The 22,986-nt window shown below is 40.7% G+C and overlaps 1 pseudogene; it reads right to left on the bottom strand.

Annotated features, from left to right (window-relative positions):
* Positions 1-3,898: 3,898 nt before the first annotated feature.
* Positions 3,899-22,986, bottom strand: part of LOC116920690 — a 30,501-nt pseudogene continuing 11,413 nt past the window's right edge.

Genomic DNA, 22,986 nt, shown 5'->3' with positions numbered 1-22,986 from the left:
ACTTTACCCTGAACGCCAGCTTTTTATATTTTGGCAGAGCTATAGAATAGTTTATATAGAATTTATAATAGGAAAAAAACAAAAATCTTTTTGAACGATGTGGGAAATATTTCAAACTTAACAATTTCCTTGACAGAAATACCACAGCTTAATAATTACCCACCGAAAAATCACAAAAGAAACCATCAATGACGGTTGCACGCAATGGCATCATTACTGAAACCTATATCATCAAATTCGTTAAATTATAATGTTAATCGCAGATTTCTCAGAATTCTCGCAATTACCTCTTGTTTTTCACCTCGTGACTTACCCGTGTTTTCGTCGAACTTTCCGACAGTTTTCAACGACAGTTCTTTTCAGAACTATTTCACCGACAGTTCTTTTCAGAACTATTTCGCCAAAAGTTCTTTTCAGAACTACTTCACAACAGTTCTTTTCAGAACTATTCCATCCTACGCCCGTTTTCCAATCCCCGATCTTCAGTTTTGGCTTCATTCTCCTCATTTTCATCTCCTTCGCATCCCATCTTCATCGAAATGCCACGTTACTCAGCATTTCCACCCCCACCACCACTGCCGGGGACCAAGAAGGCTTTTCGAGAAGTGCATGGCCGTGCATTACCACCGGGCGTTCGCAAGTTCCTCGCCAAGCCGGCCATTCCTGTACCTCCACTTCCTGCGAAACCTTCCGCGACAGAGGCGCGTACACCATCTCCTCTTGCAGTCAAGACGCCACCTTACGCTTCTGTACCCCTCAAGAAACCAGATGAGGCCAGTTTCTTTCGTTCCAAGATCCCGGTGCGTATTCCTGCCAGCACCACAAGTCGCCAAAAACATCGGGATCGTGACACCCTTAAAGGCGACGACGGCCAACATATAGCCGCCAAGAAGACTTTGGTTGAATCACTTCCCAAAGCTCTTCGGGCCAGATCTGCCCTCCCAGAGAAATTCGATTCCAGAATTCCTGTGAGAAAGATCACCGTAGGACGAGCTGATTCCGCCAGCATCCAACTTACTACAGAGAGCGCCATTTTACCACCTCAGAGTTCCACCGTCTTTGCAAAAATCGATGCAGTGTTAATCCCTGAAGTTGCTGAACTTTCTGAAGATGGCTGGCGAGAGGAGATGCCACAAGCAGATTTTCTCGTCGTCATTCGACAGGAACAGTGTTCAGAAGATAACCTACTCGGTCAGGCGCAATCTGTAGTCTTCGATGCAGCGGAAGAACAACATCCAACTGCGAGCGAGATCCAACTACAGTCAGCTCCGCTCCAAACTGAGCAATCCGTGGATGAAGTTATGTGTGACCCATTTATTCAACCTGGAGACAATGAATCAATGGCGTCAACCAGTCCAAACTTTAAATCTGAGAACGTAATTCCACGAACCAGAAATCAAAAGAGGAACATCGCTCTGAAAGAACGCCGAAAGGCAAAGAAGAAAGCGGCCAAGTTGTCGGTCGCTCAAGTCCCTTTGTCGACTGATACTGATGATTCGATTCCAGCCGACGGCCAGGAGTTGGTTCCAGCTCTTGTCGTCCCTGCGACATCGGATTTAGATGTAATATCCACTGCGTCCGATTCCATTGATGCTCAACCGATCTATTGTGCCAGTGAGAACGTTCAAGTAAAAACAAAACCTTTAAATAACTTTGAAGGGCACCCACCATTCCTTCCCTACGTTTTCGTGATGGACTGCATTAGACCTTTTGTCCCTCGGCCCCCTGCTGAAGTTACACCGGAAGTATACGAAGAATACTTACATGTCTCAAACATCCCTTATTCAGTTTCTAGCGAAGAAGTTGTGGCCTTCCTTGAAGAACTCGCAGGGCCCGTGAAGTTTTTCAGCATGCACTTGAATGAGAACGGGTCTTACAGTGGTAAAGCCAGCGTCATCTTCGAACGACACACCGATGCTCGAAAAGCGCTTCTTCTCTACGACGGAAAGCAAATTGATGGTCGTAAACTGAAGATGAAATTGTTCGTTAACGGAGAGCGACTATACCCAAATCACGTTACCTTACCTAATCCCCCAGGTACCTTCAAAGTTGACTGGGTTAATCCACCTCCTACGAACATGGTGGTTTTGCCGTCGGTTAAGTGCATGATGGAACTCGTTTCGCAATACTCCACAAACTTCTTTTGCCAGAAAGTCTAGTAGAACTGGTTACATCACCTCAGCTTTTCTCTGATTTCAACCAACCGATGGTGCCTGTAAAACATTGAGAAATTTCATCATTGCAAGTAAGTGTATTGTACTCAGAACTCCCTTTTAAAAATTTCTGCGTTTTACGAACAGAGCATCCACTTGGCTACGAACCTTGCCGATCGTTTCATTGACCCTTACGTTTTTTCCATCCTAAAGCATTTTACTTTTCCAATTTGTCAAAACTAAAACTTCGGCGCACCCTCTCTATATTACTCTAGATAGCTAACCAACCTTGGCTCGGCAACCTATAAATGGTGCCTGGTCGAGTGTCTCCATCATGTTTTGATTGGAACTTGCCTAAAAACGGGGGTTCTGGTCGGACTCATAGACCTCTATGTTTCTGAGCTCGGCAGCAAGTAAACTGTGCGTTGCAAGGGATTCTCACGGACGAACGAGAAGTGCTACATACCAACTTAAATATCGGCAGATCTCGTTTTTCCATGAGTTTTTGAGGTGGTTTTTGTTAAGTTGAGTCTCAGAAGAGCTGTGTACGAACATCGACCAATTTCATTTTCAATCAGCTATTGGGATGGTTTCTGTTTAACTTAGACCGTAGATTTTTTTAAAACTTAAACCGTAAAAGCCCTCCCCTTTTTTTTTTCTGAAAGCAGCGAGTTTATAGTTGACGTCATTATACATTTGCTTTACTTGATAAAATTTCTACCCACATTCCGCCAGTTCTTAATTCAAATGATAAACTAATTGCATACTATTCTACAACCAGATTTCTACACAGCAAAATTCTGCAAAATATCTATGCTATAAAGTTTCTACATGATCTCAACTCAACAAAATTCTACGAAATTTCTATGAAACAATATTTGTACAAAATTTCCGCCCAACAAGATTCTACAAAATTTCTATGCAACAATATTTGTACCAAATTTCCACCTAGCAGAATTCTACAAAATTTCTATGCAACCATCTATTTGTATCAAATTTCCACCTAACAAAATTATATAAAAATGTCTTACTACTACTAAGACCTCTTCTATCTGTAAATAAACAAACAGTTTTCAAAATTAATTCATAATTTTGTATTGCTTCAACATATCACTCACCTAGTTGGATATATCAACGACCAAATGATATGGTAAAAAAAGTGCACCGTTGAGAATGTACCCCTGTTGTATGTGCACTTAGATTACACATGAAAGCGTCTCTGAATATTCCACTGGTCCAACGTTATTATCTAGAACAAACACGATGTTCAACGTAAATATGCCAGCATTCACAGAAACGTTATGGCATCAGCGCGAAGTAACCCTATGCGAAGCGGACTCAACTAAATCCGGTCTCAAAGCAGAAGGCACCTGTAATATTTCATATATAATGACATTGAATATTAGGCAATAATAAATGCAAAAAAAAAAAAAAAAAGAGAAGGTTGATACCTTGTTCGGGAAGTAGATTATCCCAAGTGAGATTTCAATCGTTAGCCGTTCTATCTGCCACTTTGAAAAATGTATCGCCAATAATTCAACGATTTTCTACCGGATTAACAGTCCGACACAACGACAAAGTTTGGCTGCCATGCACGTTGATGGAAGCATCGCAGAAAGTCAAACTTGCTTTAACAACCTAAAACAATTCAAAACATCAAATCTGATCGCTGGTATGAAGAAGAAATGAGAAGCCACTGTCTGTAAAAGAACTCGGTCATAGAACAATAATTATAAACCGTAGAATTTGAGATGTGACAGCCCGATGTATCAATTAATCTCGTATCAAATTATGGCCAATCATAAGATTCTGACCGGTCCAGAAAAGTAAATTAGATTACCCGAAGATTGAGCCCAACGGCTGGTGTCGTATGCCTACACGACACAGGCCCCCGTGCAAAGAGTAATTTTTAAAAATGAAATGAGAAGTAATACCATAAATGTTACGTGACCGTGGATCGTAATCTCTGGCCACTGTACGAAATCAAGAGTTTTTCTTCTTAAACCTTTGGAAACAATATCGTTGACATCTCGGCCGTTCAGTGAATTTTCGATGAGCAAATCATTCATTTCTAAATGTCGCTTGAAATGTACGTGCTATTAATGGTTGCGTCCTCGTCTATCGTAGCTGCAGCCGCAACAAAATCATCCAACATAACTCCAGCCTCCATATTCAGTGTGATGATGTCACCCGCTGAACTGATGACGTCGCCATCAACGGTGACGTAGGATGTGAAGAGTGTGCCACTGTGCCTGTAGAAAAAATAGCAAGGAAATCATTGAAAATTTCAAAATGAATGGTTAAAAATGCCTGTTACCGTATGGGATCTGTTGAGGAGAGCTATGCCTTGCGGAATGTTCAGATTATTCAAAGTCTCCTCTACAGCCATGTTTTCGTGAATGGTTAGCTGCTAAAAGGTGTATAATAAAGGCCCTTGTTAAAACCCAAAGAACGTTAAACATTGATTAACTAAATAAACCTTTGTGCCAGAGATATGGAAGTCTCCTTCCTTCTTGGCAACGTCTTAGTCCAAAAACTAGAGTTTTACTCCGTTGATATCGGTCAGGTCGTGAATCACCATATCCCCGTGTACGGTAATATTGTCAGTGAACTACACTTCAACGTTGAACGTCTGGTTGGTTCTCGTCAGAAGAAATCACTATCGAGGAAGCGTTCCATGAAGGTCCGAGTAGTAATATAATATTTTCTTTCATTACAACTTCAAAGGGCATTCGCACGTTAACAGGGATCGATTGGTCTATTGATTTTGTCCAATAGCAGTTTTGGGGAAGTTTTGAAAGATCAATCGTATTGATCTTATGGACAGAAGCAGCGTGCGCGGCTAAATCACCGTTTGCGTTAATGTTCGAGTCTATCCGCAAAGACGGTGGATCCAACAACTTGATGATATCCACGCTGTTAAAACTTCCGTTTTCCATGACCAAATTATTGATGACCAAGTCATCTGAGATCTGTACCTGACCCAGCACAATGTGTGTATCATTTTCATCACTGTACAGGAAGTCATCCACATTTCGTTCATTAATATCTGGACAGCCAATATTTCCTTGGGCATCTAGGACGTCGACTTCAATACTCGCTAGTATAGTTTGCTGGCCCGAGGTGCTCAATAAATCTTTGATAAGGAGATCGTTTAGAGAATCCACTTCAGCATCGTCAACAAGCAAAGGAACAGTGAAATTGACAAATCCTTTAACAAAAAATGTTATCAGACTGCACTGATTTTAATTTATGATTGGCATTACCTTTATTTTGATCTGGTGGGCATTCTTGTCTATGAGTACTCCGGGGAGTACGGATACGTTTATTCCGTTAATCCAGTCCCTGCGGAAGCTTCCACTACCTGAACAGGACCGACGATCCGCACCAATCCAGTGAAATGCTGCTCTTTCTCGCTTTTCTGTAGAATCAGTTTCTCCGATCATGCCCTAAAATCACGTTGCAACACATTGTTAGTTAAAACAAAGAAAATTAAATTCGAATGTAATGTTAGCGAACCTCATTGACGGTGTTGGTTTTAACATTGTTTTTAACTTCGATAGCGGAAAATGATTTCGTCCCTTGAATGACGAGATGTGAGGTATTCTTTCGCAATGTATCCACCACAGCTACACCGTTGATGGAGTTATTGCCAACGTCGATATTACCTCGGAGATCCAAACTAAGCAAATCAGCACCTCCATTGATTTTCCCTCCGGATTTCAGTAGATCTCCGACTCACACATGATGAGGAACAGTATGATCTGGTGAAGAGTAGCGCCATGCTTGACGGGAAAATTCGTCCCAATCCCGACCGTTAATAATGCACCATTGAGACGTAGACGACCCTAAAAACATGACGCCGTTATATTCGTTTCTTCGACTAGTTGAATGAATAGCTGCTCACCGTAAAAGTGGTGGAGCTTGTGGAGTACAAAAGATTTTGTATTTTTTGGGAGAGACTTTTTGCTTTCAATTTCTTTTGGTCTCACAAATCCTTCGCTAAAGTTGTACAACACCTAAACAGACCCCAATCTCTAACAATTAAATCGTGGACAAATGCGGATTTAAAAAATTTACCTTAATTGTGTCAATCACAGGGGATTGAGAGAAATTCATTTGTGCGATAACGACAGTGCCGTTGGCGGTTACATTGTCTTTAAAATGAACCACGTTGTTCTTTAGTTCTTCAACGTGGGCCATAGTGCTCGTTACTACGTTTTGAAATCAGGGAATCGACATCAATGAGGCACTTTTCCAAGGGATCGATTCTTCGACTCTTCGCGGAAGTCTTCTAACATTTGAATGGCGAAACATTCTAATGGCCACATAAAGGTGGGCAGAACTTGATCCGTCTAGGCGAGGCCACATAAAGATGGGCAGAACTTGATCCGTCTAGGCGAGGCCACATAAAGGTGGGCAGAACTTGATCCGTCTAGGCGAGAAAGAGTTGCAATAGGTTGGCCATCAAAATTGTCTTCCGATGCAGCAAAAACAGGGTGAAAGTGACCAGATGTATCTGATGCGTAAAACTGAAAGCGGCTCTGGAAAACATTTATAATAAACTATGAGTATTGTAATTTGATAACTCCATTCTTGTGAGCTGATTACTTGGGAATCAAAAGCATTTAAAAGCATTGAAAATAAGGAATTGTCGATTCTTAATCATCACTGATTCCCTCCTGCTGAATGCGCATCCAGGAAACAGCACTAGAAGTCCGATCGTGCGGCAGAATTTGCCACTGTAATAACATTTCCCCTATAGCATTCAATAATTTAAAAGATAAGTATAAAAACAAACGTTTCACAGTTTTAAAGGCAGTTTAAATGATACCTTTAAGGCAATAGATGTAGGAATTATTTGATCCTACTAGAAGAAGGCACCACTGAGCTTCCGTTAGAAAAGTATCAAACTGGAACACTCAATCCAGGTCAATGTTTAGAATTTCCAATTACTCCGTATCCTCCGCATCAGTGATTCGCCTCAGATGGACGGAGGAATCTCCGTGAAGTAGCACCAAGTTAATAGTATCGGATGACTGAAAGACACCTATTTTCCAAAGATCAGGAGCCGCAAAAGCGTGCTTCATATCATATAGTGGTCCCTAACCACTCATAGATTCTGCAATGATGACCGTGAAATAAGTCCATTAGATAATCAGTAAAAAATGACAAAGAATTTACATGCATTCCAATCTGGAGTTTCAACAATATTGCATTGCACCAAGCTGTATGGCCAGAGCCATGTACAGGGTTCCTTTTTGTTCGAAAAAGACACAGTCTTCGAGTACCTCGCCAGTGATTTGATCGATACTAACTAGTGTCATCCAAACCGGGCTTTGGAGCAAATATAAACGAAATAACGAAAAGCGTACAAGTCTTCTATTGCTCGACGCAGTTACGTTCTGCTTGCTCAGTTCGTTGATTCGGCTTACATTTGACCTAGTTATACTATGCCATTCCCTATTCTGTTGCCAAAAGAAAGGATTAGTGATTAAGAGGTTTAGAACTATATGATCATTAATTTTTTTTTAAAGAGTTGCTCTAATATCACAGTTTAGGGTCTTTGTAAGATGAGTTTGTCTTTGATATATAGATTTAAAAAAAAAGACCGGTTTAAATTACAAAGTTCAGTTCTTTTTAACTTCTTTTTCAGTCCTTTCGAAACTTTAAAAGTGTGTGAAACGTTATAAGAAGTTTTCAGCGTAACTACGCAATAGGAATCCTGCATAGTTGGTCAACTAGAAACTAAAAACAGTTAAGATCTCTGACAAACTAATGGAAGCCAGAACATCAGAAATTTCATTCAGAATTGGCATGAAGATGGTCCAAAGGATGTCAAATGAACCTACATAGTGTTTGGCCAAACACCTTTGACCAACACAGTTGCACATTCTACAGACATTCCAAGAATATACTTACTTACCTACTTAATGAGAGGCTATTGCTGCTTTTTTCCACTTAATCACTTTATACTGCAACCAAACATATGAAGCTCTGCTCTGTAGCTTGGGAGGGGCAAAGCCGCAAAGGCATGTTTTCTCTAAAAGACATTTTGTTAAATGGGTTTTATGTTATCACATGTAAATTTTTACCTGAAAATGTAAAAGGTACTTTTGCTTGTTTAATGTTACCATATTCATCATTGATCATAGAACTACCATGACCATTTTGTAGAAATCTTGAATACAATAACAGAAGGAGGCTGGAAATGAACAGGCTACTTACGCAATCATATTGAACTTGCATTCCAGATCTTTTCAAACTGAAAAACAGTGAGTTTCCAAATACATTGAAACACAGGCAGCACAAGGCCAATAAGCATCCTATATCAAATCATAAGAAAAAATACGGATGAGATTAAATAAAAACCAATTTGTATCCAAAGTTAAAACAACCTTTCAAAAACCTTTTTTTTTGTCCACAGCACTGCTAACATTACAGATGATAATGTCCTTACCGCGACCTCCATTGATCATTTCAATGGATCTCTCAATTACGATCATTCAATGGATCGATGAAATTACCTGTGTCGGAATCAAACACCCTAAAAAAACCCGACATAACATATGAGTAAGTGCCAACTGCCAATGTGCCTTACTCCGTTTGAATTTGCTCCGCACAATGTATTTTCACTTTACCCTGAACGCCAGCTTTTTATATTTTGGCAGAGCTATAGAATAGTTTATATAGAATTTATAATAGGAAAAAAACAAAAATCTTTTTGAACGATGTGGGAAATATTTCAAACTTAACAATTTCCTTGACAGAAATACCACAGCTTAATAATTACCCACCGAAAAATCACAAAAGAAACCATCAATGACGGTTGCACGCAATGGCATCATTACTGAAACCTATATCATCAAATTCGTTAAATTATAATGTTAATCGCAGATTTCTCAGAATTCTCGCAATTACCTCTTGTTTTTCACCTCGTGACTTACCCGTGTTTTCGTCGAACTTCCGACAGTTTTCAACGACAGTTCTTTTCAGAACTATTTCACCGACAGTTCTTTTCAGAACTATTTCGCCAAAAGTTCTTTTCAGAACTACTTCACAACAGTTCTTTTCAGAACTATTCCATCCTACGCCCGTTTTCCAATCCCCGATCTTCAGTTTTGGCTTCATTCTCCTCATTTTCATCTCCTTCGCATCCCATCTTCATCGAAATGCCACGTTACTCAGCATTTCCACCCCCACCACCACTGCCGGGGACCAAGAAGGCTTTTCGAGAAGTGCATGGCCGTGCATTACCACCGGGCGTTCGCAAGTTCCTCGCCAAGCCGGCCATTCCTGTACCTCCACTTCCTGCGAAACCTTCCGCGACAGAGGCGCGTACACCATCTCCTCTTGCAGTCAAGACGCCACCTTACGCTTCTGTACCCCTCAAGAAACCAGATGAGGCCAGTTTCTTTCGTTCCAAGATCCCGGTGCGTATTCCTGCCAGCACCACAAGTCGCCAAAAACATCGGGATCGTGACACCCTTAAAGGCGACGACGGCCAACATATAGCCGCCAAGAAGACTTTGGTTGAATCACTTCCCAAAGCTCTTCGGGCCAGATCTGCCCTCCCAGAGAAATTCGATTCCAGAATTCCTGTGAGAAAGATCACCGTAGGACGAGCTGATTCCGCCAGCATCCAACTTACTACAGAGAGCGCCATTTTACCACCTCAGAGTTCCACCGTCTTTGCAAAAATCGATGCAGTGTTAATCCCTGAAGTTGCTGAACTTTCTGAAGATGGCTGGCGAGAGGAGATGCCACAAGCAGATTTTCTCGTCGTCATTCGACAGGAACAGTGTTCAGAAGATAACCTACTCGGTCAGGCGCAATCTGTAGTCTTCGATGCAGCGGAAGAACAACATCCAACTGCGAGCGAGATCCAACTACAGTCAGCTCCGCTCCAAACTGAGCAATCCGTGGATGAAGTTATGTGTGACCCATTTATTCAACCTGGAGACAATGAATCAATGGCGTCAACCAGTCCAAACTTTAAATCTGAGAACGTAATTCCACGAACCAGAAATCAAAAGAGGAACATCGCTCTGAAAGAACGCCGAAAGGCAAAGAAGAAAGCGGCCAAGTTGTCGGTCGCTCAAGTCCCTTTGTCGACTGATACTGATGATTCGATTCCAGCCGACGGCCAGGAGTTGGTTCCAGCTCTTGTCGTCCCTGCGACATCGGATTTAGATGTAATATCCACTGCGTCCGATTCCATTGATGCTCAACCGATCTATTGTGCCAGTGAGAACGTTCAAGTAAAAACAAAACCTTTAAATAACTTTGAAGGGCACCCACCATTCCTTCCCTACGTTTTCGTGATGGACTGCATTAGACCTTTTGTCCCTCGGCCCCCTGCTGAAGTTACACCGGAAGTATACGAAGAATACTTACATGTCTCAAACATCCCTTATTCAGTTTCTAGCGAAGAAGTTGTGGCCTTCCTTGAAGAACTCGCAGGGCCCGTGAAGTTTTTCAGCATGCACTTGAATGAGAACGGGTCTTACAGTGGTAAAGCCAGCGTCATCTTCGAACGACACACCGATGCTCGAAAAGCGCTTCTTCTCTACGACGGAAAGCAAATTGATGGTCGTAAACTGAAGATGAAATTGTTCGTTAACGGAGAGCGACTATACCCAAATCACGTTACCTTACCTAATCCCCCAGGTACCTTCAAAGTTGACTGGGTTAATCCACCTCCTACGAACATGGTGGTTTTGCCGTCGGTTAAGTGCATGATGGAACTCGTTTCGCAATACTCCACAAACTTCTTTTGCCAGAAAGTCTAGTAGAACTGGTTACATCACCTCAGCTTTTCTCTGATTTCAACCAACCGATGGTGCCTGTAAAACATTGAGAAATTTCATCATTGCAAGTAAGTGTATTGTACTCAGAACTCCCTTTTAAAAATTTCTGCGTTTTACGAACAGAGCATCCACTTGGCTACGAACCTTGCCGATCGTTTCATTGACCCTTACGTTTTTTCCATCCTAAAGCATTTTACTTTTCCAATTTGTCAAAACTAAAACTTCGGCGCACCCTCTCTATATTACTCTAGATAGCTAACCAACCTTGGCTCGGCAACCTATAAATGGTGCCTGGTCGAGTGTCTCCATCATGTTTTGATTGGAACTTGCCTAAAAACGGGGGTTCTGGTCGGACTCATAGACCTCTATGTTTCTGAGCTCGGCAGCAAGTAAACTGTGCGTTGCAAGGGATTCTCACGGACGAACGAGAAGTGCTACATACCAACTTAAATATCGGCAGATCTCGTTTTTCCATGAGTTTTTGAGGTGGTTTTTGTTAAGTTGAGTCTCAGAAGAGCTGTGTACGAACATCGACCAATTTCATTTTCAATCAGCTATTGGGATGGTTTCTGTTTAACTTAGACCGTAGATTTTTTTAAAACTTAAACCGTAAAAGCCCTCCCCTTTTTTTTTTCTGAAAGCAGCGAGTTTATAGTTGACGTCATTATACATTTGCTTTACTTGATAAAATTTCTACCCACATTCCGCCAGTTCTTAATTCAAATGATAAACTAATTGCATACTATTCTACAACCAGATTTCTACACAGCAAAATTCTGCAAAATATCTATGCTATAAAGTTTCTACATGATCTCAACTCAACAAAATTCTACGAAATTTCTATGAAACAATATTTGTACAAAATTTCCGCCCAACAAGATTCTACAAAATTTCTATGCAACAATATTTGTACCAAATTTCCACCTAGCAGAATTCTACAAAATTTCTATGCAACCATCTATTTGTATCAAATTTCCACCTAACAAAATTATATAAAAATGTCTTACTACTACTAAGACCTCTTCTATCTGTAAATAAACAAACAGTTTTCAAAATTAATTCATAATTTTGTATTGCTTCAACATATCACTCACCTAGTTGGATATATCAACGACCAAATGATATGGTAAAAAAAGTGCACCGTTGAGAATGTACCCCTGTTGTATGTGCACTTAGATTACACATGAAAGCGTCTCTGAATATTCCACTGGTCCAACGTTATTATCTAGAACAAACACGATGTTCAACGTAAATATGCCAGCATTCACAGAAACGTTATGGCATCAGCGCGAAGTAACCCTATGCGAAGCGGACTCAACTAAATCCGGTCTCAAAGCAGAAGGCACCTGTAATATTTCATATATAATGACATTGAATATTAGGCAATAATAAATGCAAAAAAAAAAAAAAAAGAGAAGGTTGATACCTTGTTCGGGAAGTAGATTATCCCAAGTGAGATTTCAATCGTTAGCCGTTCTATCTGCCACTTTGAAAAATGTATCGCCAATAATTCAACGATTTTCTACCGGATTAACAGTCCGACACAACGACAAAGTTTGGCTGCCATGCACGTTGATGGAAGCATCGCAGAAAGTCAAACTTGCTTTAACAACCTAAAACAATTCAAAACATCAAATCTGATCGCTGGTATGAAGAAGAAATGAGAAGCCACTGTCTGTAAAAGAACTCGGTCATAGAACAATAATTATAAACCGTAGAATTTGAGATGTGACAGCCCGATGTATCAATTAATCTCGTATCAAATTATGGCCAATCATAAGATTCTGACCGGTCCAGAAAAGTAAATTAGATTACCCGAAGATTGAGCCCAACGGCTGGTGTCGTATGCCTACACGACACAGGCCCCCGTGCAAAGAGTAATTTTTAAAAATGAAATGAGAAGTAATACCATAAATGTTACGTGACCGTGGATCGTAATCTCTGGCCACTGTACGAAATCCAGAGTTTTTCTTCTTAAACCTTTGGAAACAATATCGTTGACATCTCGGCCGTTCAGTGAATTTTCGATGAGCAAATCATTCATTTCTAAATGTCGCTTGAAATGTACGTGCTATTAATGGTTGCGTCCTCGTCTATCGTAGCTGCAGCCGCAACAAAATCATCCAACATAACTCCAGCCTCCATATTCAGTGTGATGATGTCACCCGCTGAACTGATGACGTCGCCATCAACGGTGACGTAGGATGTGAAGAGTGTGCCACTGTGCCTGTAGAAAAAATAGCAAGGAAATCATTGAAAATTTCAAAATGAATGGTTAAAAATGCCTGTTACCGTATGGGATCTGTTGAGGAGAGCTATGCCTTGCGGAATGTTCAGATTATTCAAAGTCTCCTCTACAGCCATGTTTTCGTGAATGGTTAGCTGCTAAAAGGTGTATAATAAAGGCCCTTGTTAAAACCCAAAGAACGTTAAACATTGATTAACTAAATAAACCTTTGTGCCAGAGATATGGAAGTCTCCTTCCTTCTTGGCAACGTCTTAGTCCAAAAACTAGAGTTTTACTCCGTTGATATCGGTCAGGTCGTGAATCACCATATCCCCGTGTACGGTAATATTGTCAGTGAACTACACTTCAACGTTGAACGTCTGGTTGGTTCTCGTCAGAAGAAATCACTATCGAGGAAGCGTTCCATGAAGGTCCGAGTAGTAATATAATATTTTCTTTCATTACAACTTCAAAGGGCATTCGCACGTTAACAGGGATCGATTGGTCTATTGATTTTGTCCAATAGCAGTTTTGGGGAAGTTTTGAAAGATCAATCGTATTGATCTTATGGACAGAAGCAGCGTGCGCGGCTAAATCACCGTTTGCGTTAATGTTCGAGTCTATCCGCAAAGACGGTGGATCCAACAACTTGATGATATCCACGCTGTTAAAACTTCCGTTTTCCATGACCAAATTATTGATGACCAAGTCATCTGAGATCTGTACCTGACCCAGCACAATGTGTGTATCATTTTCATCACTGTACAGGAAGTCATCCACATTTCGTTCATTAATATCTGGACAGCCAATATTTCCTTGGGCATCTAGGACGTCGACTTCAATACTCGCTAGTATAGTTTGCTGGCCCGAGGTGCTCAATAAATCTTTGATAAGGAGATCGTTTAGAGAATCCACTTCAGCATCGTCAACAAGCAAAGGAACAGTGAAATTGACAAATCCTTTAACAAAAAATGTTATCAGACTGCACTGATTTTAATTTATGATTGGCATTACCTTTATTTTGATCTGGTGGGCATTCTTGTCTATGAGTACTCCGGGGAGTACGGATACGTTTATTCCGTTAATCCAGTCCCTGCGGAAGCTTCCACTACCTGAACAGGACCGACGATCCGCACCAATCCAGTGAAATGCTGCTCTTTCTCGCTTTTCTGTAGAATCAGTTTCTCCGATCATGCCCTAAAATCACGTTGCAACACATTGTTAGTTAAAACAAAGAAAATTAAATTCGAATGTAATGTTAGCGAACCTCATTGACGGTGTTGGTTTTAACATTGTTTTTAACTTCGATAGCGGAAAATGATTTCGTCCCTTGAATGACGAGATGTGAGGTATTCTTTCGCAATGTATCCACCACAGCTACACCGTTGATGGAGTTATTGCCAACGTCGATATTACCTCGGACATCCAAACTAAGCAAATCAGCACCTCCATTGATTTTCCCTCCGGATTTCAGTAGATCTCCGACTCACACATGATGAGGAACAGTATGATCTGGTGAAGAGTAGCGCCATGCTTGACGGGAAAATTCGTCCCAATCCCGACCGTTAATAATGCACCATTGAGACGTAGACGACCCTAAAAACATGACGCCGTTATATTCGTTTCTTCGACTAGTTGAATGAATAGCTGCTCACCGTAAAAGTGGTGGAGCTTGTGGAGTACAAAAGATTTTGTATTTTTTGGGAGAGACTTTTTGCTTTCAATTTCTTTTGGTCTCACAAATCCTTCGCTAAAGTTGTACAACACCTAAACAGACCCCAATCTCTAACAATTAAATCGTGGACAAATGCGGATTTAAAAAATTTACCTTAATTGTGTCAATCACAGGGGATTGAGAGAAATTCATTTGTGCGATAACGACAGTGCCGTTGGCGGTTACATTGTCTTTAAAATGAACCACGTTGTTCTTTAGTTCTTCAACGTGGGCCATAGTGCTCGTTACTACGTTTTGAAATCAGGGAATCGACATCAATGAGGCACTTTTCCAAGGGATCGATTCTTCGACTCTTCGCGGAAGTCTTCTAACATTTGAATGGCGAAACATTCTAATGGCCACATAAAGGTGGGCAGAACTTGATCCGTCTAGGCGAGGCCACATAAAGATGGGCAGAACTTGATCCGTCTAGGCGAGGCCACATAAAGGTGGGCAGAACTTGATCCGTCTAGGCGAGAAAGAGTTGCAATAGGTTGGCCATCAAAATTGTCTTCCGATGCAGCAAAAACAGGGTGAAAGTGACCAGATGTATCTGATGCGTAAAACTGAAAGCGGCTCTGGAAAACATTTATAATAAACTATGAGTATTGTAATTTGATAACTCCATTCTTGTGAGCTGATTACTTGGGAATCAAAAGCATTTAAAAGCATTGAAAATAAGGAATTGTCGATTCTTAATCATCACTGATTCCCTCCTGCTGAATGCGCATCCAGGAAACAGCACTAGAAGTCCGATCGTGCGGCAGAATTTGCCACTGTAATAACATTTCCCCTATAGCATTCAATAATTTAAAAGATAAGTATAAAAACAAACGTTTCACAGTTTTAAAGGCAGTTTAAATGATACCTTTAAGGCAATAGATGTAGGAATTATTTGATCCTACTAGAAGAAGGCACCACTGAGCTTCCGTTAGAAAAGTATCAAACTGGAACACTCAATCCAGGTCAATGTTTAGAATTTCCAATTACTCCGTATCCTCCGCATCAGTGATTCGCCTCAGATGGACGGAGGAATCTCCGTGAAGTAGCACCAAGTTAATAGTATCGGATGACTGAAAGACACCTATTTTCCAAAGATCAGGAGCCGCAAAAGCGTGCTTCATATCATATAGTGGTCCCTAACCACTCATAGATTCTGCAATGATGACCGTGAAATAAGTCCATTAGATAATCAGTAAAAAATGACAAAGAATTTACATGCATTCCAATCTGGAGTTTCAACAATATTGCATTGCACCAAGCTGTATGGCCAGAGCCATGTACAGGGTTCCTTTTTGTTCGAAAAAGACACAGTCTTCGAGTACCTCGCCAGTGATTTGATCGATACTAACTAGTGTCATCCAAACCGGGCTTTGGAGCAAATATAAACGAAATAACGAAAAGCGTACAAGTCTTCTATTGCTCGACGCAGTTACGTTCTGCTTGCTCAGTTCGTTGATTCGGCTTACATTTGACCTAGTTATACTATGCCATTCCCTATTCTGTTGCCAAAAGAAAGGATTAGTGATTAAGAGGTTTAGAACTATATGATCATTAATTTTTTTTTAAAGAGTTGCTCTAATATCACAGTTTAGGGTCTTTGTAAGATGAGTTTGTCTTTGATATATAGATTTAAAAAAAAAGACCGGTTTAAATTACAAAGTTCAGTTCTTTTTAACTTCTTTTTCAGTCCTTTCGAAACTTTAAAAGTGTGTGAAACGTTATAAGAAGTTTTCAGCGTAACTACGCAATAGGAATCCTGCATAGTTGGTCAACTAGAAACTAAAAACAGTTAAGATCTCTGACAAACTAATGGAAGCCAGAACATCAGAAATTTCATTCAGAATTGGCATGAAGATGGTCCAAAGGATGTCAAATGAACCTACATAGTGTTTGGCCAAACACCTTTGACCAACACAGTTGCACATTCTACAGACATTCCAAGAATATACTTACTTACCTACTTAATGAGAGGCTATTGCTGCTTTTTTCCACTTAATCACTTTATACTGCAACCAAACATATGAAGCTCTGCTCTGTAGCTTGGGAGGGGCAAAGCCGCAAAGGCATGTTTTCTCTAAAAGACATTTTGTTAAATGGGTTTTATGTTATCACATGTAAATTTTTACCTGAAAATGTAAAAGGTACTTTTGCTTGTTTAATGTTACCATATTCATCATTGATCATAGAACTACCATGACCATTTTGTAGAAATCTTGAATACAATAACAGAAGGAGGCTGGAAATGAACAGGCTACTTACGCAATCATATTGAACTTGCATTCCAGATCTTTTCAAACTGAAAAACAGTGAGTTTCCAAATACATTGAAACACAGGCAGCACAAGGCCAATAAGCATCCTATATCAAATCATAAGAAAAAATACGGATGAGATTAAATAAAAACCAATTTGTATCCAAAGTTAAAACAACCTTTCAAAAACCTTTTTTTTGTCCACAGCACTGCTAACATTACAGATGATAATGTCCTTACCGCGACCTCCATTGATCATTTCAATGGATCTCTCAATTACGATCATTCAATGGATCGATGAAATTACCTGTGTCGGAATCAAACACCCTAAAAAAACCCGACATAACATATGAGTAAGTGCCAACTGCCAATGTGCCTTACTCCGTTTGAATTTGCTCCGCACAATGTATTTTCACTTTACCCTGAACGCCAGCTTTTTATATTTTGGCAGAGCTATAGAATAGTTTATATAGAATTTATAATAGGAAAAAAACAAAAATCTTTTTGAACGATGTGGGAAATATTTCAAACTTAACAATTTCCTTGACAGAAATACCACAGCTTAATAATTACCCACCGAAAAATCACAAAAGAAACCATCAATGACGGTTGCACGCAATGGCATCATTACTGAAACCTATATCATCAAATTCGTTAAATTATAATGTTAATCGCAGATTTCTCAGAATTCTCGCAATTACCTCTTGTTTTTCACCTCGTGACTTACCCGTGTTTTCGTCGAACTTCCGACAGTTTTCAACGACAGTTCTTTTCAGAACTATTTCACCGACAGTTCTTTTCAGAACTATTTCGCCAAAAGTTCTTTTCAGAACTACTTCACAACAGTTCTTTTCAGAACTATTCCATCCTACGCCCGTTTTCCAATCCCCGATCTTCAGTTTTGGCTTCATTCTCCTCATTTTCATCTCCTTCGCATCCCATCTTCATCGAAATGCCACGTTACTCAGCATTTCCACCCCCACCACCACTGCCGGGGACCAAGAAGGCTTTTCGAGAAGTGCATGGCCGTGCATTACCACCGGGCGTTCGCAAGTTCCTCGCCAAGCCGGCCATTCCTGTACCTCCACTTCCTGCGAAACCTTCCGCGACAGAGGCGCGTACACCATCTCCTCTTGCAGTCAAGACGCCACCTTACGCTTCTGTACCCCTCAAGAAACCAGATGAGGCCAGTTTCTTTCGTTCCAAGATCCCGGTGCGTATTCCTGCCAGCACCACAAGTCGCCAAAAACATCGGGATCGTGACACCCTTAAAGGCGACGACGGCCAACATATAGCCGCCAAGAAGACTTTGGTTGAATCACTTCCCAAAGCTCTTCGGGCCAGATCTGCCCTCCCAGAGAAATTCGATTCCAGAATTCCTGTGAGAAAGATCACCGTAGGACGAGCTGATTCCGCCAGCATCCAACTTACTACAGAGAGCGCCATTTTACCACCTCAGAGTTCCACCGTCTTTGCAAAAATCGATGCAGTGTTAATCCCTGAAGTTGCTGAACTTTCTGAAGATGGCTGGCGAGAGGAGATGCCACAAGCAGATTTTCTCGTCGTCATTCGACAGGAACAGTGTTCAGAAGATAACCTACTCGGTCAGGCGCAATCTGTAGTCTTCGATGCAGCGGAAGAACAACATCCAACTGCGAGCGAGATCCAACTACAGTCAGCTCCGCTCCAAACTGAGCAATCCGTGGATGAAGTTATGTGTGACCCATTTATTCAACCTGGAGACAATGAATCAATGGCGTCAACCAGTCCAAACTTTAAATCTGAGAACGTAATTCCACGAACCAGAAATCAAAAGAGGAACATCGCTCTGAAAGAACGCCGAAAGGCAAAGAAGAAAGCGGCCAAGTTGTCGGTCGCTCAAGTCCCTTTGTCGACTGATACTGATGATTCGATTCCAGCCGACGGCCAGGAGTTGGTTCCAGCTCTTGTCGTCCCTGCGACATCGGATTTAGATGTAATATCCACTGCGTCCGATTCCATTGATGCTCAACCGATCTATTGTGCCAGTGAGAACGTTCAAGTAAAAACAAAACCTTTAAATAACTTTGAAGGGCACCCACCATTCCTTCCCTACGTTTTCGTGATGGACTGCATTAGACCTTTTGTCCCTCGGCCCCCTGCTGAAGTTACACCGGAAGTATACGAAGAATACTTACATGTCTCAAACATCCCTTATTCAGTTTCTAGCGAAGAAGTTGTGGCCTTCCTTGAAGAACTCGCAGGGCCCGTGAAGTTTTTCAGCATGCACTTGAATGAGAACGGGTCTTACAGTGGTAAAGCCAGCGTCATCTTCGAACGACACACCGATGCTCGAAAAGCGCTTCTTCTCTACGACGGAAAGCAAATTGATGGTCGTAAACTGAAGATGAAATTGTTCGTTAACGGAGAGCGACTATACCCAAATCACGTTACCTTACCTAATCCCCCAGGTACCTTCAAAGTTGACTGGGTTAATCCACCTCCTACGAACATGGTGGTTTTGCCGTCGGTTAAGTGCATGATGGAACTCGTTTCGCAATACTCCACAAACTTCTTTTGCCAGAAAGTCTAGTAGAACTGGTTACATCACCTCAGCTTTTCTCTGATTTCAACCAACCGATGGTGCCTGTAAAACATTGAGAAATTTCATCATTGCAAGTAAGTGTATTGTACTCAGAACTCCCTTTTAAAAATTTCTGCGTTTTACGAACAGAGCATCCACTTGGCTACGAACCTTGCCGATCGTTTCATTGACCCTTACGTTTTTTCCATCCTAAAGCATTTTACTTTTCCAATTTGTCAAAACTAAAACTTCGGCGCACCCTCTCTATATTACTCTAGATAGCTAACCAACCTTGGCTCGGCAACCTATAAATGGTGCCTGGTCGAGTGTCTCCATCATGTTTTGATTGGAACTTGCCTAAAAACGGGGGTTCTGGTCGGACTCATAGACCTCTATGTTTCTGAGCTCGGCAGCAAGTAAACTGTGCGTTGCAAGGGATTCTCACGGACGAACGAGAAGTGCTACATACCAACTTAAATATCGGCAGATCTCGTTTTTCCATGAGTTTTTGAGGTGGTTTTTGTTAAGTTGAGTCTCAGAAGAGCTGTGTACGAACATCGACCAATTTCATTTTCAATCAGCTATTGGGATGGTTTCTGTTTAACTTAGACCGTAGATTTTTTTAAAACTTAAACCGTAAAAGCCCTCCCCTTTTTTTTTCTGAAAGCAGCGAGTTTATAGTTGACGTCATTATACATTTGCTTTACTTGATAAAATTTCTACCCACATTCCGCCAGTTCTTAATTCAAATGATAAACTAATTGCATACTATTCTACAACCAGATTTCTACACAGCAAAATTCTGCAAAATATCTATGCTATAAAGTTTCTACATGATCTCAACTCAACAAAATTCTACGAAATTTCTATGAAACAATATTTGTACAAAATTTCCGCCCAACAAGATTCTACAAAATTTCTATGCAACAATATTTGTACCAAATTTCCACCTAGCAGAATTCTACAAAATTTCTATGCAACCATCTATTTGTATCAAATTTCCACCTAACAAAATTATATAAAAATGTCTTACTACTACTAAGACCTCTTCTATCTGTAAATAAACAAACAGTTTTCAAAATTAATTCATAATTTTGTATTGCTTCAACATATCACTCACCTAGTTGGATATATCAACGACCAAATGATATGGTAAAAAAAGTGCACCGTTGAGAATGTACCCCTGTTGTATGTGCACTTAGATTACACATGAAAGCGTCTCTGAATATTCCACTGGTCCAACGTTATTATCTAGAACAAACACGATGTTCAACGTAAATATGCCAGCATTCACAGAAACGTTATGGCATCAGCGCGAAGTAACCCTATGCGAAGCGGACTCAACTAAATCCGGTCTCAAAGCAGAAGGCACCTGTAATATTTCATATATAATGACATTGAATATTAGGCAATAATAAATGCAAAAAAAAAAAAAAAAAGAGAAGGTTGATACCTTGTTCGGGAAGTAGATTATCCCAAGTGAGATTTCAATCGTTAGCCGTTCTATCTGCCACTTTGAAAAATGTATCGCCAATAATTCAACGATTTTCTACCGGATTAACAGTCCGACACAACGACAAAGTTTGGCTGCCATGCACGTTGATGGAAGCATCGCAGAAAGTCAAACTTGCTTTAACAACCTAAAACAATTCAAAACATCAAATCTGATCGCTGGTATGAAGAAGAAATGAGAAGCCACTGTCTGTAAAAGAACTCGGTCATAGAACAATAATTATAAACCGTAGAATTTGAGATGTGACAGCCCGATGTATCAATTAATCTCGTATCAAATTATGGCCAATCATAAGATTCTGACCGGTCCAGAAAAGTAAATTAGATTACCCGAAGATTGAGCCCAACGGCTGGTGTCGTATGCCTACACGACACAGGCCCCCGTGCAAAGAGTAATTTTTAAAAATGAAATGAGAAGTAATACCATAAATGTTACGTGACCGTGGATCGTAATCTCTGGCCACTGTACGAAATCCAGAGTTTTTCTTCTTAAACCTTTGGAAACAATATCGTTGACATCTCGGCCGTTCAGTGAATTTTCGATGAGCAAATCATTCATTTCTAAATGTCGCTTGAAATGTACGTGCTATTAATGGTTGCGTCCTCGTCTATCGTAGCTGCAGCCGCAACAAAATCATCCAACATAACTCCAGCCTCCATATTCAGTGTGATGATGTCACCCGCTGAACTGATGACGTCGCCATCAACGGTGACGTAGGATGTGAAGAGTGTGCCACTGTGCCTGTAGAAAAAATAGCAAGGAAATCATTGAAAATTTCAAAATGAATGGTTAAAAATGCCTGTTACCGTATGGGATCTGTTGAGGAGAGCTATGCCTTGCGGAATGTTCAGATTATTCAAAGTCTCCTCTACAGCCATGTTTTCGTGAATGGTTAGCTGCTAAAAGGTGTATAATAAAGGCCCTTGTTAAAACCCAAAGAACGTTAAACATTGATTAACTAAATAAACCTTTGTGCCAGAGATATGGAAGTCTCCTTCCTTCTTGGCAACGTCTTAGTCCAAAAACTAGAGTTTTACTCCGTTGATATCGGTCAGGTCGTGAATCACCATATCCCCGTGTACGGTAATATTGTCAGTGAACTACACTTCAACGTTGAACGTCTGGTTGGTTCTCGTCAGAAGAAATCACTATCGAGGAAGCGTTCCATGAAGGTCCGAGTAGTAATATAATATTTTCTTTCATTACAACTTCAAAGGGCATTCGCACGTTAACAGGGATCGATTGGTCTATTGATTTTGTCCAATAGCAGTTTTGGGGAAGTTTTGAAAGATCAATCGTATTGATCTTATGGACAGAAGCAGCGTGCGCGGCTAAATCACCGTTTGCGTTAATGTTCGAGTCTATCCGCAAAGACGGTGGATCCAACAACTTGATGATATCCACGCTGTTAAAACTTCCGTTTTCCATGACCAAATTATTGATGACCAAGTCATCTGAGATCTGTACCTGACCCAGCACAATGTGTGTATCATTTTCATCACTGTACAGGAAGTCATCCACATTTCGTTCATTAATATCTGGACAGCCAATATTTCCTTGGGCATCTAGGACGTCGACTTCAATACTCGCTAGTATAGTTTGCTGGCCCGAGGTGCTCAATAAATCTTTGATAAGGAGATCGTTTAGAGAATCCACTTCAGCATCGTCAACAAGCAAAGGAACAGTGAAATTGACAAATCCTTTAACAAAAAATGTTATCAGACTGCACTGATTTTAATTTATGATTGGCATT

This window comes from Daphnia magna, linkage group LG4, assembly GCF_020631705.1.
Source record: "Daphnia magna isolate NIES linkage group LG4, ASM2063170v1.1, whole genome shotgun sequence".
NCBI classification, from domain to species: domain Eukaryota; kingdom Metazoa; phylum Arthropoda; class Branchiopoda; order Diplostraca; family Daphniidae; genus Daphnia; species Daphnia magna.
The sequence above is the reverse complement of the archived record's forward strand: the minus strand, read 5'-3'. Positions and strand labels throughout refer to the sequence as shown.